Below are 17,183 nucleotides of genomic sequence, written 5' to 3' on the forward strand. Positions count from 1 at the left end.
TTTCCTTGGGGATACACGCAAGATGAGCACTGGGAATACCCAGGGTTGGAGGAGGAGAGTCTGTGTGTCTGTGTGTCTGTGTGATCTGGGGTAGACTGACGTGGAGACCCTAGAGACAAATGCTGCACTGAGCAGTGGTGCAAGAAATAAACCCTAAACCCGTCAGACCCCAGGCAAGCCTGGGAGAAGCAGGAGGAATGATGCCTGTCCTGATAACTTTCTTCCTCCTCCTCTAGGACTTTTGCTCTTTGTCCTTATGAGTTGGGGGTGGGAAGGGACTTTCGGTTCCCTGCAATCTCACCCTTCTTTTGGGCGTATGAATATGAGTAGGAGATATGAACAAAGAGTTGTAGCTATATCTGAAATTGACTAAAATTCAGATGAAATATTTGTCATTCTTTCTTTATTCTCATAGTAAGGTTTCCTATCAAGGTTTTCTTTTCTGCTTTATCTGTAAGACTTGGTGTTCCTTGCTGAAAAGAAACCTTATGTCACAACTTCTAAAAGTCCATAACTTCTGGAAGAGTTCCTATGCTTGCTTTTCTTTTACATTCTTTCTCACTCTCTTTTGAAGACACACATTATATTTTCATAAATTAATAAAGAATATCATAAAAGTAGAGAAAGGGAAAGTGGCCTATAAATGATAAACTCTGCTCAAAACAGAAGAAAACAAATGCTTAAATAATGTGGTCAAGTGAAACAGGCTTTTAAAATATTGTTAAAAAGAGAGTCCACTCTCAGAATTAAGAGGTGGAGATACCATTCTCTGTGTTGACAAAGATCAAAGCATATCATGAATCCTTATTGGGGACAGAAAAACAAGGGTATGAAGTAGATGTTACTTCCACTTCATGCTGGGCCATGGCTTGCATAGCCCTCAACAGGCTTATCTCCATTTTGGATACTTTCCATGAATTTTTGGTCCAAGAGAACCCCTCTGAATGGGCCTTATGTCCATGGAACAATGCTTACTGAACACTTAACCCGAGGAAAGCACTGCAGGAGACAGGGAGGACCAAGACATACTCAAGAAGGTTATTGTCTAGGAGGGACTAAAAGATAAACAGGACTCTTCAGTCCAAAGAAAAGGCATATGAGATTTAAGGGAAGCAGCATTCACAATGTGATGGAGGTTTAGGGATGGATTCATGGACGAGAGCACTTGGAATTGAGCCTTCAGGGATGTGTGGACTTTCAAGAGGTGGGGGTGATGATGGGGGGTGGCCCCAGCCTGGATGGAGCCTGTGCAAAGGAAAGCCCAGGGAGGCACATAAAGGGAAAAGCAGACAGACTGAACATTCTGTTTTCTATCGATAATATATTCTAGAGCAGATTTTAAAGTAGAGGAATAATGTGAGATAAGATTGGGAAGGTAGATTGTGTCTTTATTTCGGAGGTTCTTTCGGAGGCTCGGGGAAGAGCGGCGAGAGTTGATTCAGTAGGTAATGGAGGCTCATGGAGGATGTTTAAGGAGTATTTTGCAGCCCTGAGTAACCACCTCAAACGACCCTGGCAGCCATCCTGGCTTATCCTTTTGGTCAGTCTTCTACTTTTACGTGCAGCCATTCAGAGATGCTTAGAGAGAATAACAAGAAGACCAGTTAAGAAAATGAGACCAGGCTGGGGATCACAGTGGCCTAGAGCAGCTAGCGCAAGGGTGGTGGAAATAGAAAGGAGGGGCTGCTATGAAAGGTGTGCTGGGAAAAGGATCTCAAGGGAGAAGCCAAGTCCAAGTGGGCCCTTGGGCTTTGTGTCTGGGAGGATGGTGAGGCAGACACCGGGAAGCCTGGAGGTGCTGTGCGGGGTGATGGTGGGGAAGGCAATTAGCTGGTCTTGCACAGATGAAGTTCAAAGGCTGGAGGGACATTGAGAAGAGCTGTCATTGGGTTTTTAGGGAAGAGGTGAGGCTGTGTGCGTGAACTAGGGAGTGAACAGAGAAACAATGGTAGAGAGAGACAATGGTAGAGGTCATGGTCAGAGCCACTGTGGGAATGTCTTCCTGTAGAAAGCAGAAAGCAGGGCAGGGAAAATGAATTCATAATAGGAAGCATATGGTATTTGTTTTTCTCTTTCTGAGTTACTTCACTCTGTAGGACAGACTCTTGGTCCATCCACCTCACTACAAATAGCTCAATTTCATTTCTTTTTATGGCTGAGTAATATTCCATTGTATATATGTGCCACATCTTCTTTATACATTCATCTGTCGATGGACACTTAGGTTGCTTCCATGTCCTGGCTATTGTAAATAGAGCTGCAGTGAACATTGTGGTACATGACTCTTTTTGAATTATGGTTTTCTCAGGGTATATGCCCAGTAGTGGGATTGCTGGGTCGTATGGAAAGGTAAGCTGGGACAAAGTGAGAGAGTGGCAGGGACATATATACACTACCAAATGTAAAATAGATAGCTAGTGGGAAGCTGCTGCATAGCACAGGGAGATCAGCTCAGTGCTTTGTGACCAGCTAGGAGGGTGGGATAGGGAGGGTGGGAGGGAGGGAGAGGCAAGAGGGAGGAGATATGGGGATGTATGGATATGTATAGCTGATTCACTTTGTTATAAAGCAGAAACTAACACACCACTGTAAAGCAATTATACTCCAATAAAAATGTTAAAAAAAAATAGGAAGGACGAAGGAGTGCTAAGTGAGCCAGCTGCAGGAAACAAGCTCTCAAAAGCTAGGGGAGGAGAAATTTTCCTGGGGGTGGATGGGGGAGTGAGAGCCCGTGCGGGTCGGGTGGCAGCGGGGAATGTGTGAATTGCGTCAAATGCTGCTGAAAAGCTCAGGAGAATGATGTGGACGGTGGGTTTATGGACTGGAGTTTGGGAGGCCTCGGGGGCCATCCTTGGAGAGCTGAGTTTCAGAGTTGAGTTTCAGCTGGATTGAAAGTGATGAGAAGAGTTGAAAGTTCCCATTGGAGAGGTATTTTTGATCTTTCCCTTTAAAAATGCTTTCCATTTTCACAGTATCATTAAAAAAATCTGGCTGGCGTATTGCAGTGACAAAAATGGGCAATATATGTGAAATAAATGTGAATAAGTGCACTTTAGTAGATCCAGGAGGCTGTTTAATGTACTGGAGAATTATTTTTCAGGCATTCCATGGTATCCAAATTGGGTTAATGTACCCCAGAAAGGTGAGTCAGTTACTCCTCGTTGACTAGTAAGGTTAGACCAGCTGTTCCTGAAACCTTAGGACTTATTAGCTGACTATATACTGTTGTTCATATAATCTGTTTCCTGGATCAGCATGGTTTAAATACTGAATTTTCAGGCCAAATAGCTCTTTACAGCTGCAGAAATATACCATAACTTCTAAGTGATCATTAGTTTGATAAAAGGTGTTGAGTGCCTTGTCTTGTGAAAGTGGTCTTTGATATAAGAGTAGCATCAGTGAGCAGACACAAATGTTCAGGGACTCACACCCTGGAAGACATTGTGTCTTGTAATTGTTGGTGTGGCAATCAGCAGCAATGACTTTTTCAGAGAGGCATGTTTTGTGGTTAACTGAGTACCTTTCTTTCCAGGCCATGGAAAAATCTAATTATGTTGTTCTTGAGCCTCTGGTCTAAAAAAAAAAAAAAAAAGATAATTATTTAAAGAGGTCTTTTTTTCTTTTAATTTTGTCCTGATCGTCATGTAAGTTAGATCTTTGAGGTGCTGTACAGTAATAATATTAAAACTATAATTGATAAAAGCAACCTTCCTTCCCAATCCTTCTCTCCTCCTTCTCCCTCCTCAACTTTAAAGCAGTTACAATTTTAACTCGAAAATGCAAAGAGTCAGTGGAAAGGTGTGAAGAAATAGGACTGAAATGGTCTCCACATTGCACTCACTGGACCTGGTGGGACTGCCAGCACAGGGTGAAGGACGGAGTTTTAGTCTGTAGTTCTTCATACCCTTTCCAAGTAAGTCCTCTTACTCCCAAGAACTCAGGGCTCCAGATTGCTTTAGCCCCTGGAGTGGATTATTTATCATGAACTATTGAACCCCCTCACAGCAGAGGTCCAACCAATGAACGTGTGGCCCTGTATTTGTGTTTTAAAAGAAAAGGATGTTATCCTCCACAGAGTGAACCCAAGTAGGGGGATTTCAGGCTATAGAGAAACTCCTTTTTGGGGGGACAGGTTAGAAGGCTTTTCTCTAATGAGAATATGCTGGCTCCATCTATGAATATGATTCTAGTACTACTCCCCAGCACTTCCTCACATTGGATTTTGGAAGGAGAGAAGAAGGATGTGTGTTTCAGAAAGAAGTCTGCTTTATTAAATGGGGTAGAGTAGAACTAAAGCCACAAAAAGCGTTATAATTTTCTTTCTCTATCCTGACTTCAACTTTTGAGAGGGGATATTATGCATGTTTGATTTGAGTCTTCCTTGAATTCTCATTTTGTTCTCAAGAGAGAACATCTTAATGAGGTATGTCCAGTGGTTTGCTAATAAATGTTAAACAACTGGCTCTCTCTAAAGAAAGTGCTTCTGCCAACTTCCATTGTGTAAATACTCCTCTAAGGCTGATTTCAGTCTATCTGTGAGATGTCACTGAATGAGGAGTTGGGAAAAGTGCGCATTCAGCTCGTAAGAGCCAGCACACACTGTCTAGTCTGTCACTGGGTATGTCTCTTCTGCTGCCAGTCACAGTGATGGAAGGGATGTTTGTGAATAGCCTATTATACTCTCGAAAGCTAGAAATGTAGCTTTTCTTGATAAACATGATTTAAATAGCTGAGGGATGTTGAAAGTAAAACACAAAACATAGGGATATCAGCGTAACTCAGATACTTTCAGTTTTATAATGACCATAAAATACTAAAAAATGAAGCCTAATTCTCTTTCACACGATTTTACCATCTGCTTTCTATTCACACCTAACTGTTCACATTGCCCAAGCATGTCTTCCATGCCTTTGTACTGTTTCCCTCTTGCCTAGAATGCCCTTCCCTTCCCTTTTTCCCAGCCACCTAGAAACCTGGGTCCATCCTTTAAGACCCAGCCTAGGTGTTACCTCCTCTCATTATTCTGACCCCAGCAGGCCCACTTGTCCTTCTTTCCTTGGTATTCCCACTACACCTTCATCTTACGGCATCACAGTAGTTAGTCTCTTTGTCTTTCCCCCTGTTTTGTGAACTTCTTGAGGCCAGAGATGGTGCCCTCAATGGCCCCACGCTAATTAAGGCCCAGCGTGATCTGGGCTTTGCCCGCTTCTCTGGCCTCATCTCGTGCCCAGGTCCGTCCATGCTCTTATCATTTTGGTCATTATGGACTTTGCTCATCTCTTCCTCCATGACGTGCTCTCTTCCACTTCAGCACCGTCCTCCGTGTTGCCATCTCCACCTGGATCAGCTTCTCCCCTGCCTTTGCTCAGCTGACACCTGCTTATTCTCGGGTCTCATCTCCTTAAGGAAGCTTTCTTACTTCCCCAGACTACATGAAGTCTCCGTGATGGATGTTCCCATAGCAGTCTGTTCTTTACATCACTGCACCCAACACATTGGTGGTTATTTAACATCAGTCTTTCCTGCTAGACATGCAACTGTATGAGCATAAAGACCTGGGTCTTTTTCATCATTTTTCCAAGCCTAATATGTCTTAGGAGCTCTGATATTTGCTGAATGTTAATCATTGGAGAAATATTTAGTTTGGTTACCTGAGAATAAGAAGTAATTTCAACATCCAAAGAAGATCCAGGAATAAAAGTCAAATCTAGGAAGGCAACTCTGTCAGTGGAGAGTTGGTGAATCATGTCTAACATTAAATTAATTTAATTAGCTGGTGTGACAAATTAATTTAATTACCTGGTATGACTGCCTCATTTGCAATGATTATTCATTCACTGAGCTGGCTAAATTAGGCTTTTATCATTCGCCTCCTCATTTTACTACCGTGGACATCAGAGATGTAGATCTCTTGCATGTTCCTAAGAATGAAATAAACCGCCCTTCTAATACAGTGCAAGCCTTTGTGCATGGACGGTTTGTTCAGCCCCTCCGCCTGGCCCTGGGAGGCTGTTCTGGGAAGAGGAGAGCAGGCACTTACCTCGCTCCTTATGTGTTTCCTTTGTGAGTTGAAGGTTAATGCATGGACCCCTCCCCCTCCTTCGGTTCATTTCATTTAAAGAGAAGATTCAAGGCACTGAATGTAAAATTGAGCGTAACATTTTGACGTTTCTTCCTCTGAGAGCTGGGCTGCTCTTAGATGCTCTGAGGCCCTGGGCACTGCATATATGGGGAGTGGGGTGGCATTCTTTGAAGTTCTCCACTCCTTATATACCGACCTCTGAAAGCACTTCTCACTCCACACAGGCAGAGGTGGTCGTGCATCTTGAACCTGGCTCCTCCCAGCCAGCAGTAGTATGACAGCTTGGTTTGGGTGGGGTGGAAAGGATCATGTTATACAAACTTGGAATTGGAAGAGAGCTTAACAGTTTCCTAGCCCAAGCTCCCACCCACAGGAGGAGTTCCTGCCTTCCTGTCCTGACTCCCACCAAGTGGAAGCTGGGCCAACCAGACTTTGCACTACTTAGATGCACTTAACAATAAGACTCTCCTGCCTGGGCCACCCTCAATAGCTTATTAAAATTTCCTTACATTCCCCTGGCTCTTCAGGGTAATACTCTTTTCTTTGCTGTTCTCTCTTTGAATCAGCCAGAAGCAACTTTTATTTAGCCCCATTTGACCTCTGGAAGGTGCTATTAGCACCTAGAGGGTAGAGGCCAGGGATGCTGCTAAATATCCTCCCATCCACAGGACAACCCCTCATGACAAAGAATGATCCATCCCAAAGTATCAGTAGTGCCGAGATTGAGAAACCCTGCTCTCGTGCTGTGTTTTAGATACATCATAAACCATAGTTTAACGTTTGTGTGAACGTGAATGGAGCAGGACAGAGTTCTCAGCATGTGGGGTCTCCAGTGCCTAGCACAGAGCTGAGCACACAGTGGGCCCTCAGGATGCTTATGCTAAGACACCACTGCCACCTTCTGGAATCCCACAGTCTCAGGTGTGACCCCATCTGTTGTTTTGATCCTACCATGTGAGCTGGGAATCTTTCAGAGCTGATGTATTCCCAATGTTTTCATTGTTAATTACTTTCAGTGACTTTGGAAAAAGGAAATAAGTTATTTTTTTCCCTTCAAAAATAGGGTAAACAAAATAAAATCGTTTTTTTTCTTTTGGTTCTAAAGACTATGACGTTATAAAATCTATGTTTCCTTTGTGCAACATTTTCTTTCTCTGTAGTTCCAAGGAGACTCTCAGAGCTATTGCTTCTTGGGATGCAAACATGCTGCTCTTTGCGTTTTGACGCAGAGATCCTCTCTGAGACTGCTTGGGGCTGTGATGAGGCCTCTTCCTGTCTTCTCAGGGAGATACAAAGTCAACCCATGTCTGTAGATAGTGCTTGGAGAGTAAGGAAACAGGGTGATGAAAAGCTGTTATTCTAGATTGTTTGGAACCTGGGTAGATACTTAAAAATGCTATGGAGGGATTGAAGAGGGCAGAGAATAGGAAAGTCTAGCAGGGGTTTAAGTTTAAGAATCACTCTGCATTTTAAGAAATAATAGACGTGGTGGTTTTATTTTACTCCTTTTGAAAACTTAGCTGGCCATATGACAGTTGGCAACATTTCATCACTTCCTCGCCAAGTGGGTTAAAAATCAAATTAAACTTTCTGCTTGCTAAAATTATGTATTCCCTGGATAGGAAACTCTAGATTTCCAAGAGTATTACGTCTTATATTCTGCATTTCCTTCTGTGACAGTCAGGTGGGAACACTCTATCCTTCCGTTGGAGAGGTTAGTCCAGCTTCTGTCCTGCAGGCAAGGAAAGAGGGATGGTGAGGACACAGGGACTCACCGGAGGCAATGAGCCGCATACGGGGCCATCTCATGCTTCATGAGGATTGATTTCGAAAAACAGGAGGGTGACTGAAGAACTACGTTGTCATTAGTATTTCTATTAGTATGTTTTTTCTGGAAAAGGCAATTTAATGGGAGATGAGGTACAAAGAAAGGCAGGAGTATGGATCTTGGTGTGATGATGAGGTCAGCTTTAGTATTATTTTTCAACAGTCTTATTGATATATAATTCACATATTATACAATTCGTCTAATGAAAATGTAAATTCAGTAGTTTTTAGTCTGTTCACAGAGGTCTGAAACTATTATCACAATCGATTTTAGAACATTTTCATCAGCTTAAAAAGAAACCTATATCTTTCAGCTGTCACCTCCCATCCTCCCAAGCCCCCGACTGCCCAGCCCCTGGCAACCACTAATCTAGTCTACTTTCTGTCTTTATGAATTTGCTTATTCTGGACAGTTCATTTAAATGGATCATACAATATGTGGCCTTTGGTATCTGACTTCTTTCACTTTGCATAATGTTCTCAAGGTTCATCCATGTTGTAGCATGGATCAGCACTTCATTCCTTTTTATGGCTGAAAAATATTCTACTGTATGGATAGAACATATTCTGTTTATCCATTCATCAGCTCTATGCAGATCACTCAGCAAAATCCCCACGTGCCTGATGAGCACTCAGTGAATGAAGGGATGAGTCCATTCATTCAACATGCGTTTATGGATGACCTACTGGGTGCTAGCAGTTGGGGATTCTGAAGTGAACAATAAAAGCTTTTGCTCTCCTGGGGTTTAATGGTGCACGAGGAGAGACAGACAGGTGACAAGTGAACATGTAGTATGCTGGATGATGGTCAGTGCTATGAAAACCTTGAAGCAGGGTGAGGGCTGGACTTGGGAGAGTTACGGTTTTACATATGAAGATAAATTCCTTTCCTCTACTCAATCCGAGCACTTCCCAGGCAGGTGGTGGCAGAGCTGGGAGAGAAACCAGGTCTCCTGTTACCTGAATGGTGTCTCTGACATGTGAGATTGGCCTGGATGCTGACGGAGAGCAATCTGCTCCATATTTCTCTGCTTTTCACATGATTTCTGTTGTCCTGGAGAAGGCACTGACTTTCTCCTTTTTTCTTCCCTGCACACTTTATATTCTCAACTCTAATATACATGAAAAGCTCACTGTCATTTTGCCATTTGGTGCTTTTGTGGGCACTGAATATTCCCTTTTTTTTATTAATGGGATTTAATTTTTATCAGTTAGCCCTGGAGGAAGCTTGCCTGTGGTGCCTCCTCTGAGGCTGTTGTTTGCAAGCGCCTAGGGCACTACCTGGTGCCTCCTGCCTGTGCGGGCAGGAGCAGTAGCTGCTAATTGTGTGCCTTGGGTGCAAAGGCATCACAGAGCATGCTCCAAGGAACACCTACCAAAATGCTTTAAAAAATGCTCATTTCCCTTTATCCACTGCCCCTTGCAATGTTGACAGTCTGGTTTTTAAGAAGTGAAGTGGGGCGTCGCAAAAATTACAAGGTAAGGGTTGCAAGCAGAGAATTTTCAAAAAAGTGATTATTTATTCTCTGACTACAGAAATGTGTGTCTGAGATACCTAGCAATGAGGGATTGAAGTCCACTTAGGAGAAAGCTTTGTCACCATAACGGTCCTTTTTCATGGAAATATCTTTTCCTCAAAAATGTGGAGCTGAACCCACTGGGTACCATGGCCATTAGGACCGGGGGGATGTGACATCTGACTTTTGGAACCACTGGTAAGACCCCCTCGAGTCAGTAGAGGAAGATCAAAGGCTTTGCCCAGTGTGTCTGGGATGCAGTGGAGAGGCTTCCTGCCTCTGCCTTGGGGCACTCCCTGGGGTAAGTTATTCATACAAGTAAGAGCTGCTTACCGCCTCAGGGAGAAACACAGGCAGTGGAGCTCACAGAAAACCCTACATCTCAGGCTACACAGGCATTTTCTCCTTATTTAACTGGTTAGGGTCCTTGAATGGTGAAGTGAGACTGTGTTACCAGTCTGTGAGTAACTGAGAGCCGTGCTCTGAAGAAGGAATCTACCTCCAGCAAAAAGAAATAAAATCAACATATTTATAATAATAGGTATTGCCACTATTATTGATAAAGCACCGAGGTTGATAAAAATCTATTTACCAAAATTGTATATTGCAACAATCTTTATTTTAGGCTTAGTTTTATTTAAATGAAAGTAATTATGTAGCTTATACCTGTACATACATTGCTTTAAAAAAAACCCAAACAGTACGATGAAAGCAGTGAGAAGTAATTCTCTCACTTCTGATTCCCAGTTTTCCTTCCCAAAGACAAATAGAGTTCTGTGCATATTGTTCAAAAGCTATTTGATACATTTTTAATATTGCAATAGTTTGTGAATAATAGCCTGTAAATAGCATGTTGTCCGCCAGACTTCTATCCTAGCATTACTGCTCTCCAGCTCAGCACTTCACTCCTGGAAGCCTCCGTATTTACCTCCCTCATAAGGCTATTAGTGTCAACTAAGGTAATTCTTATATATCTGATGCCCTAGTCATAGTCAGTGCTCAGTAAGTGGTGGTGTATATTAATGATTATTTATGATTTATTGACTAAGTCATGGTTGCCAGATAAAACGTAGGACTCCCAGTTAAATTTTCACATAAACAATAAAGAATTTTCTAAGTATAAGTATATCCCAAATATTGCATGGGATATACTTATACTAAAAATAATTGTCAATTATCTGCAAGTCTAATTTAACTGGGTATTCTGTATTTTTATTTGTCTCTACAATCCTACACTAAACGCCAAACTCTGAGCCATGGGGTATGGAGAGAACAGCATTCTAGAATGTCGAAATATTAGAGCTGGAGGGGGACTCTGGTTTAATGCCCTTATTTTATAAGGTCCACCTTCAGCACTCTGAGTGCCAACCCATCTAGCCAGATTCTTAACTGAAAAAGCGGTGTGAAAGATTCTGTACCTGGCTCTATCCTCAGGACTAGTCTATTGCCAGCTACACTAATGCATTCTCTACTTTTCTCTGTCCCTCCCGATGCCACACCCTTCCTGGGAAAGTCTGGAACTGAGAAAGAATCTTCCTTCAATCATGGCTGTCCTGGATTACTACAGTGAGGGGAAGGAAGTGAAGGGTGAGGAAGACTATTGAGCAAGCTCTGGGGCAAACTGATGGGTCTCAAGATGAGTGAGGTGGAGATTGGGGGTGGGGGGTAGGAGGCAGAACATTTACACGATGACACATGTCTGGACACAAAGGGAAATTTTTGGTTAGTCTCTCAGGGTTTATGGAACTCAGGACAGTCTTAGTTAACGTGTGGACCCTCCTGAGTGGTTATCCTCCCCTTCTCTGTCTCAGATAGAATAAAACATGAAATATTGATGAAAGTTGCATGTTGACGGGGCTTCCCTGGTGGCGCAGCGGTTAAGAATATGCCTGCCAATGCGGGGGACATGGGTTCGAGCCCTGGTCCGGGAAGATCCCACATGCCGCGGAGCAGCTAAGCCCGTGTGCCACAACTACTGAGCCTGCGCTCTAGAGCCCGTGAGCCACAACTACTGAGCCTGTGTGCCACAACTGCTGAAGCCCATGTGCCTAGAGCCTGTGCTCCACAACAAGAGAAGCCACTGCAACGAGAGGCCCGCGCACTGCAATGAAGAGTAGCCCCCGCTCGCCGCAACTACAGAAAGCCTGCGTGCAGCAACGAAGACCCAATGCAGCCCAAAATAAATAAATAAATAAATAAATAAAAGAAAAGGAAAGTTGCATGTTGAGAGGGGGAGGAAAGAGTATTTGACATTTGGCAGCTGATAACTCAGCTAAGCCCTCTCTTAAAAGCATGTTATGATTATAGTTTTCATGAATAATATAGACACTAGGTAAACCTCTTGAAATGGAAAAAAAATGTAAGTAAACCTTTCTTTTCCTAAGAATATGTTATCCTATAATTTAGGTTTCAGAATATTTTGAGGATCTGATTTTAATGAGAAGACCATTCTCTTTCCTGTGCTGCCTGGCTCTCTCTCAGTCTCTGTCTCCTGTCTGTGTGCAGGCTCCTCCTTCCTTCTCTCGCATTCGACCCCGGCTCATTTCAGAGCACCTCTGGGATTCCCATAAGCTTCAGTTTTCATAAAGCCCAAGAAAAATTTATGTCACTGCACTCAGTGTATGATGTCACCAAGTGACAGCTTAGGGGGACAGACAGTAAGGGGAAAATGGTTTGGAGACTGTTACTTTCCCTATTCTCTCCAGTAGAGAGGATGCTGATGGTCACCCATGGAAGCCATCAGAATGAGTGTATCTAGGGCCAGAGGGGAAGTGTTTTCTAAGCAAGTGGCTGCCCCAGTTTTCTGTGGTGAAGGGGAGTGAGAGGAGAGGTCTGATTTAGGGCATGAAACAAAAAAGGAACAATAAAAGACATTTCATGACACTAATAAGTCTGGGAATGGTTGGTGAAATTATTTTGATTTTGTAAATTATTTTGAGAGCTTGCTTATTTTTTGAAATATTTAAAGTTTTTCTTCTTATTTCCTTCCAATTATAATTATCAATTATTGGGGAAATTGTTTCTATGTAGTAATTAACAAAATACTAAGGTTTAGTCTCTTAAACAGTTTTGAATTCTTAGGTGTGTGTTTATGTCACACTTTTCATCAGATTTTTTTTTAAGATAAAAAGTAAAGAATCCGTTTTAGGAAAGGTAGATGCAAAGAAATAATGTGCAAAGTGAAATATAAACTATCTTTATGAATTCTGAAAGAAAAATCTGACTAATCAGCATGGGGTTGATATGTTATAAAACTTCCAAAGGCCTTTAGGTGAGGAAGACATAAGAATCATAGGCTTGAAATATTACCCTCAGTAAGTTTGGAGTTTAATGAAGTAAAACATGGTCTTCACTTAATGGTGCCAGTTAATTAATCTTTGGCATACTCAGTGAATTTAACTATTGCAAAGTCATGATTTTCTTTTCTAAAAATCAGGACAAAGGTTGACCATCTTGCTCCCTAATTTATCCTTGATTAAAAAGTAAAATCAAGTGGAAAACTTTTTTTTTTAGTCATTAATGAAGCAGAGGAAGCACTTGCATATTGATAGTACACTTATCTGTTGAAGAGTTGGTTTGAGTGATAACTACTGGTTATGTGACTGCCAATATATCATTTAAAGACTTAACAAGAGTTATTAATAAGAGTTATTAGCTACTTTATGTGATAAGACATGAGCAGTCAATTCCTTATAAATGGAGGCTACAGCGACTATGGGTTTTGCATATCCTTGTTTCATTACAGGAACTCAGATATAGATGCATTATTGTCCAAATGTATTTACTCTGAAACTTGTAAAAATTTATAATTTGTATCCCAAGATAATTTAGGTCTAGCATACATAATTTTCCTTGGCTTGTTAGAAATGTTTGCTTTTTAAGATTAATCTTCAAATATACAAAATGAAGAAGCTGACCTAAGTTAAAGGGAAGAAAACCAATTAGCAAAAGATGATGAAAAGCTTAAAAATGTTTGTATGTTGTCTATCTGGATCCTTTGGATTTTGTATCATAGTTATTTTAAAGTTCATGTCTGACAGTTTCAACTGCTGGCTCATCTGTCTTGCATCTGTTGACTATTTTTTAAAAAAAATTTATTTTATTTATTTATTTTTGGCTACATTGGGTCTTCGTTGCTGTGCGCTGGCTTTCTCTAGTTGTGGTGAGCGGGGGCTACCCTTCGTTGCGGTGCATGGGCTTCTTATTGCGGAGCATGGCCTCTAGGCATGCGGGCTTCAGTAGTTGTAGCACACAGGCTCAGTAGCTGTGGCTCCTGGGCTCTAGAGTGCAGGCTCGGTAGTTGTGGTGCACGGGCTTAGTTGCTCCGTGGCATGTGGGATCTTCCCGGACCAGGGCTCGAACCCATGTCCCTTGCATCGGCAGGTGGATTCTTTTTTTTTTGCGGTACGTGGGCCTCTCACTGTTGTGGCCTCTCCCGATGCGGAGCACAGGCTCCAGACGCGCAGGCTCAGCGGCCATGGCTCACAGACCCAGCCGCTCCGCGGCATGTGGGATCTTCCCGGACCGGGGAACAAACCCGTGTCCCCTGTATCGGCAGGCGGACTCTCAACCACTGCGCCACCAGGGAAGCCCTGTTTTTAATTTTTTGAGGAAACTCCATACTGTTTTCCATTGTGGCTGCACTAATTTACATTCACACCAACAGTGTATAAGGGTTCCCTTTTCTTTACATCTTCTCCAACACTTGATATTTCCTGCTTTTCAATGATAGCTATTCTGATGGGCATAGGTGATATCTTATTGTGGTTTTAATTTGCATTTTCCTAATAATTAATGATGTTGAGCATCTTTTCATGTACCTACCAGTCTCTGTATGTCTTCCTTGGAAAAAGGTCTATTCAGCTCCTCTGCCCATTTTAAAATCTGTATTTTTTGTTGTTGTCGTTGAGTTCTATGAGTTCTTTATATATTTTAGATATTAGCTGAGTACTTTTATATTGAAGTAAAATGTGTTGTACTAGAACACAAACTAAATTGTAAAAGGCAAACTTGAAGGCATACAGTAAATTGTAGAAGGCTAGAGAGGATATAAACTTTATTTTCCTTTGTTTACTAAAGCCATTTAAGTAGTAGGAATGTCTAATAATTCTGAGTCCTATCCCATGTCCCTACAGTAATTTTGGGATCATAATCAGATTACTCATTTCTCCTTGGTGATACAACCATTACAAATTTAATAAAAGATCTACTTTGTATATAAAACAACAGATAAAATGTACTGAGAAAGGCTGATTTTGAGAAATCTTTAAAAATTCTCCAATACATGATTATTGTGGGTCATTTAGACAACAGAATACACATGTTATGTATGATTCGAGAAACAACTGAAGAATAAACTATGGCCTCAGAATTCCTACAGGCAAAAGATTCCATGACATAGGCAGAAAATTGAACAAAATCCAGAGCCCAGATTGATTTTTCTCATATTATCATAAATCTTTCTTTTTGTATGTACATGGAATGTTAAGCTATACTTGAGGGGTAAAAGCTCAACATGCAGAAAAATCCTCATTTTCTATTATGGCCTATTCCTTGACATATTAGCCAAGGCTTATCTTTCTTGCCTCAGAACAGTTGTATCCTTGGGTAAATTAATCAAACCATCTTCAGATCTTGGACTAAGGTCACCTTCAAACCTGATGGTACAATCCCTATCACTAACTGAAAACATTAATTTTCTGCTAGGCAACTATTTATAAAATATTGTTACTTTCTCCTTTTCCTTTTGCCAGACAGCAACTCAGTTAACCTTAAGCAATGAAGGAAAGTTGCATGTTTATGTTTCTGTAGTTTGAGAAGTGTTCATACCCCAAATTGATCTTTTGGACATTCCAGTGACAAATTTGACTTAATATTATTTATGAATGATTCTTATCTTAAAATGAAAACAGGAGGGAGTGGAGTCAAGATGGCGTCCTAGGAGGACGCGGAATTCACGTCTCCTCACAACTAGGGCACCTACCAGGCACTGGTGGGGGACCACGGACACCTAAGGGGATGGGGGGAGCCCTCAGTGACTGGCTTGCGGGATCTTGGTTCCCAGGCCGGAGATCGGGCCTGAGCTCCTGTGGTGGGAGCTCCGAGTCTAAACCGCTGGACTAACAGAGAACGGCAGACCCCAGGGAATACTAATCAGAGTGAGGCCTTCTGGAGGTCCTCATCTCAGCACCAAGACCCGGTTCTGTCCAACTGCCTGCAAACTCCTGGGCTGGACGTCTCAAGCCAAACAACCAGTAACACAGGAATACAGCACCAGCCATCAAAAAAAAAAAAAAAAAAAAAAAAGACAAAAAAATGTTACAGACGAAGGAACAAGGTAAAAACCTACAAGACCAAATAATTGAAGACGAAATAGGCAACCTGCCTGAAAAAGAATTCAGAATAATGATAGTAAAGATGATCCAAAATCTCGGAAACAGAACGGAGAGAATACAAGAAACATTTAACAAGGATCTAGAAGAACTAAAGAGCAAACGGTGATGAACAACACAATTACTGAAATTAAAAATACTATAGAAGGAATCAATAGCAGAATAATGGAGGCAGAAGAATGGATAAATGAGCTGGAAGATAAAATGGTGGAAATAACTGCCAGGGAGCAGAATAAAGAAAAAAGAATGAAAAGAATTGAGGACAATCTCAGAGACTTCTGGGAAAACATTAAATGCACCAACCTTCGAATTATAGGGGTCCCAGAAGAGGAAGAGAAAAATAAAGGGTCTGACAAAATATTTAAGAGATTATAGTCAAAAACTTCCCTAACATGGGAAAGGAAATAGTCAATCAAGTCCAGGAAGCACGGAGAGTACCATACAGGATAAACCTAAAGAGAAACAAGCCGAGACACATGTTAATCCAACTATCAAAAATTAAATACAAAGAAAAAATGTTAAAAGCAAGGGAAAAACAACAAATAACATACAAGGGAATCCCCGTAAGGTTAACAGCTGATTTTTCAGCAGAAACTCTGCAAGCCAGAAGGGAGTGGCAGGACATAAAGTGAGGATCTCATTCAGATTTGATGGAGAAATTAAAACCTTTACAGATAAGCAAAAGTTAAGAGAATTCAGTACCACCAATCCAGCTTTACAACAAATGCTAAAGGAACTTCTCTAGGTGGGAAACACAAGAGAAGGAAAAGACCTACAAAAACAAACCCAAAACAATCAAGAAAATGGTAATAGGAACATACATATCGATAATTACCTTAAATGTAAATGGATTAAATGCTCCAACCAAAAGACATAGACTGGCTGAATGGATACAAATACAAGACCCATACATATGCTGTCTACAAGAAACCCTCTTCAGACCTAAGGACACATACAGCCTGAAAGTGAGGAGATGGAAAAAGATATTCCACGCAAATGGAAATCAAAAGAAAGCTGGAGTAGCAATTCTCATATCAGACAAAATAGACTTTTAAAATAAAGACTATTACAAGAGACAAAGAAGGACACTACTTAATGATCAAGGGATCAATCCAAGAAGAAGATATAACAATTGTAAATACTTATGCACCCAATATAGGAGCACCTCAATACATAAGGCAGATACTAACAGCCATAAAAGGGGAAATCGACAGTAACACATTCATAGTAGGGGACTTTAACACCCCAATTTCACCAATAGACAGATTATCCAAAATGAAAATAAGGAAACACAAGCTTTAAATGATACATTAAACAAAATGGACTTAATTGATATTTATAGGACATTCCATCCAAAAACAACAA

The sequence above is a fragment of the Mesoplodon mirus genome (genome assembly GCF_964341445.2).
Source record: "Mesoplodon mirus genome assembly, chromosome: 2".
NCBI classification, from domain to species: domain Eukaryota; kingdom Metazoa; phylum Chordata; class Mammalia; order Artiodactyla; family Ziphiidae; genus Mesoplodon; species Mesoplodon mirus.